This window comes from Protobothrops mucrosquamatus, unplaced genomic scaffold (genome assembly GCF_001527695.2).
Source record: "Protobothrops mucrosquamatus isolate PMUCROS unplaced genomic scaffold, P.Mucros_1.0 scaffold4694, whole genome shotgun sequence".
NCBI lineage: Eukaryota > Metazoa > Chordata > Lepidosauria > Squamata > Viperidae > Protobothrops > Protobothrops mucrosquamatus.
Window position 1 is genome coordinate 39,764 of NW_015390589.1, and position 4,190 is coordinate 43,953.

General features: G+C 47.8%; 1 pseudogene; it reads left to right on the forward strand.

Annotated features, from left to right (window-relative positions):
* The window catches only part of LOC107299223, a 14,074-nt pseudogene extending 10,119 nt beyond the window's left edge, over positions 1–3,955 (forward strand).
* The last annotated feature ends 235 nt before the right edge of the window (positions 3,956–4,190 follow it).

Sequence of the window (4,190 nt, forward strand, 5' to 3'; positions counted from 1 at the left end):
ATATTCGTGCTGTATATCAGGATATCATCAAGATACACCAAAACCCCTTTGTACAAGTGATCATGTAGGACCTCATTAATCAACTGCATAAATACGGCTGGGGCCCCCTGTAGTCCAAATGGCATGACTTTGAACTGATAGCTCCCCATAGGACAGTTGAAGGCAGTTTTCCACTCGTCTCCCTCTTTTATTCTCACCCAGTAATATGCCTCTCTCAGGTCTAATTTAGTGAAGACACTCCCTTTAGCCAGATGGGTTAATAAGTCCTTTAGGAGGGGGAGGGGATATTTATTTTCCACACTCACAGCGTTGAGACCCTTATAGTCTACACAGAGACGAAGAGATCCATCTTTTTTTCCTCTTTGAACAACACAGGGGCTCCCACAGTAGATTTGGCCCATTCGATGAACCCCCTTACTAGGTTTTTGTTCACGTATCGCTGCATCTCCTTCATTTCGAGGGGGGACATAGCATACATTCTCGGGTGTGGGAGTTTGGCTCCTGGCACCAGTTCGATGGAGCAGGCATTGGGTCTGTGAGGGGGCAGGGCATTGCATTCTTTTTCACTAAATGCCTCTGCCAGGTCCCAGTATTCATTGGGGATGAGTGGTTCACTCGGCGGTGGTGAGGCAGCCATGTGCACTCGCTCATTTGGTGGCCTAAGGTGTCCTGCAACATTGGTTGAATCAGCGGGAGGTTTAGGCCCTATAGGTAGTCTCACAGTTCTCATTCCTTTCTCCCACCAGATAAATGGCTTCCATTTGTCCAACAAGGCTAGCCCTAGGATCACAGTCTCAGTCATTTTTGGAGCCACTAGGAAGCGAATAAACTCCCTTTGCGCACCTATTTCTAGGTGTAAGGGCTCAGTTAATTGTGTGACAAGAGGGCCTGCAGATGGTCTGGGTCTCTCAGCCATCGCAGTAGTTGGAGGTTTTCATGGGGGTGATTGCTGTCCGGGTTGCTCTGGCGGCTGCTCGGATTCAGGTGGGGGAGGCTTCTTATAGCGGGCGAGCTGAACGTCTAGCTTCACTGCTGCCTGGTACCATTCTTGCAGCTGATCAGGTACGGCTCGATAGATGCAGGCCTGAGAGAGATGATCGTCTAATCCCTCAATGAAGTGATGGATTAGGGATTGTTCAGGCCACCCCTCTATTCGACCTGCTATCTTGCAAAATTCCCACACGTACTCCAGGGCAGGCCTGCCGGCTTGTTTTATTTTGTGGATTTGTTCTCTTGCTTTAAGACCAATAGATGGGTCCTCAAATCTTTCTCTCAGCCCTAGGAGGAAGAGGTGGGGGTCCTCCAATTCAGGGGCTTGCTCATTATATAAATTGTTCAGCCATTCGGATGCTTCTCCCTCTAGGCTGGACGCAATCACATTGACAATGGCCCCCGGGTCCGGGTAGAGATAGGCCCAGCAATTCAAATGAGAACGCACTTGGTTGAGGAAAAAAACCAGCTTCTCTGGGTCCCCATCGAAGGTTGCTCTGAAAAGTGGTGCAATTATAGGCTGTTGGTGCCCCCACTGTGGCTGTTGCTGCTGGCCCCATCCTGGCTGCAGATTTATGCCCAGAGGTTGCACGTTCAGGGGCTGTGGCCAATCTCCCTGCTGTGGTCGGTCTCCCACCAGCTGCTGATCTCCTGGCTTCTGCACCACCCCAAGCTGTTGCAAGGCCTCTATTAGCTGTGGCAAGCTCAGAGATTGCTGACCATCCATCTGCTGGGGGACCCAATCTCCCCATTGCTGCAGATGCATCAGACTGGATTTCCCTCTCTCTTCAGGGTTGGGGTCCCTGGCAGGGGAAGACAGGGTCTGAAAGGCTTTCTGATGTGCAATGGGAGGGGTATAGGCTCCTCTCTCCAGGAATTGATTTCTGCTTTTCACCTCTGGGTTTTGAAATCTTTCCAGTGACTCACCCAAAACTTTGTTATCTCTCCATTCTGCTTTTGAAGTCTTTGCTCCCAGCTGGGAGATCTGCCAGAGTTCTTTCTCCCCCGGCTGGCTGGCTGCCGCTCCACTCCCTGGGGAAGCTGCTGCTGCTGTCGTTCCCCTCCCTGGGGAAGCTGCTGCTGCCGAGGTGCTGGCCTCAAGCCATCTTTCTCCTTCCATAATGAGATCTTCCCCGAATCTTTATCAGTCTATCCCTTTAGTTTAGGAATAGTGACCGGGGTCCGGAACCCCTTAATTGGTTTAAAAAATGTGTAGATCTTGGCATGATGTCATGTGTCTGACTAATGAAACACTTCAAAGAACTTTCAGGCATTTTTTTTTACCTAAAAAGCCTTTATTAGTGTAAAGGAGTGTCAGCACGGCATGGAGAATGCCAAGATCTGAATTTCCTTTCCTTTGCACATAACATTCCAGGCATTTCCCCTCCCCTATTTTGGGGTCATGATTCACATCTTCCAATTAACCTGGAGGGCAAAGATTCACTTCTGTTCCCTTCCACGCGCTTTTCTCTCCTCTCTCATTCTCATCTGAATTAACTCTAAAAGTACCAGACAGTTCTCCATATTTTGTCAAAGCAAGAATATTCAATATTAGCAGCATTGACACTTGACACCTGGAAAGAAAGGTTGTAAAATGGGGCAAAACTCACTTAACAGATGTCTCGTTCAACCACAGAAATGTTAGGCTCAATTGTGATCATAAGCCGAGGACTACCTGTATTTGATTGCACAATCTATATAAATAATTATGCTCTACCTATTATGTTCTTCCTCTATATTTAAGGACATGGAATGACCCTTCTGTCTTTCCCTCTTTTTCAGCAATATAACCAACTGGAAGTCCATGTGACGGGTGCCTTCTTGGCTTTTGTGATTGGCATCCTTTACTTCTGGATCCAGACTTTTCTGACCAACCAAGTGAAACCAAACATGGAGGGATCTGGATCAGACCACTCCGGTTCTTTCTTAGCTTTTGTGGTTCTGCCTTGTTTATTTCCAGTATCCTGAATAAGAGATTGGCACAGCTGGAGCATGGGGTGGGTGGGTGGGTGGGGAGGAATTTCAGTTCTGGAATAGGGGTGTGCAGAAAGAGATGGCGGAGGTGGAGCTAGCAGTCTTTAGGGTTGAAGGGACAGGAGAAGTAGAATCCTTGTTACTATTGCCCTAACATTCATTTGGAAGAGGCATGAGCCTCATGAGATTTTCTCTGAAGATGTTTTAGGGAGCGTTGCAAGATCAGAGAAGTCTCCAGATCCTTAGGGAATGTCCCAAAGGTGCTTTTTTCAAAAGGCAACTGGACTTTCTGTTTTTCCTTGAAGACATTACGCTTCTCATTCGAGAAGCTTGTTCAGTTCTGTCGTCATAGAACAGCCCTCTCTCAACAGAGGGGGAGGGATACAACATCATCTATCTCCAGCCTACAACACAGTCACTTTCAGCAGTTGCAAGAAGGCTCCACATCCATTTGCACCACTCAGTTGATCTTGAAGACACAGATAAACCTCCAAATGGCCTCAACGGCTCTCTAAACGAATGCAAATGACCAGCTGTCTGAAAGGAGTATAAATCCTTCCATTCCCCACCATCCAGTCAGAGCTGAAGAAGCTTCTTGGACGAGAAGCGAAACAAAGAAACAACAAGAAAGTCCAGTTGCTTGTTGAAAAAAAGTACCTTTGGGACGACCATCCTCCTCCACTTCCCATCAAACTGAAGCCATCCCTGGAATGTATCTCTCCCTCTCCAACTCTGTTGTGAATTTGGCTCCACTAGCTGGAAATTACGATGCCTTGACTTTTCAATTTCAGCAGTTGCTCTTTTTCCCCTGCAACTACACTCTGAGGCGGCCTACTGTGAATGGGCCATGGCCATGGACCTCTTCCTGCTGTTTGGCCTTTTTGCGGTGGATTTCCAGCACATCGGCGGCGGCTCAGTCCATGTACAGCACCGGTGTGCAGATGAGAACTCCCAGAACATGCAAACATCAGTGCAGACTCTTTCGCTCTGATTCTTCTTGTTCCACAGAAGAAGGTGGTGTCTCAATGAACCTGTCAATGCACCAGGCCTGATTTTCTGGTGGGAAATGCTGCATCAGGTCCTCAGCATTTGGCTGTGGGGGAAAGAGAGCCTAAAACATTGCCTGACCTATCATTTTCTCATTTGAAAAGTCTTCTTATCTGGCCGTCCTTATTTTGGATCCATATAATTCTGTGGTAGAAGAGAAATATCCTAAGTGTCCTTCA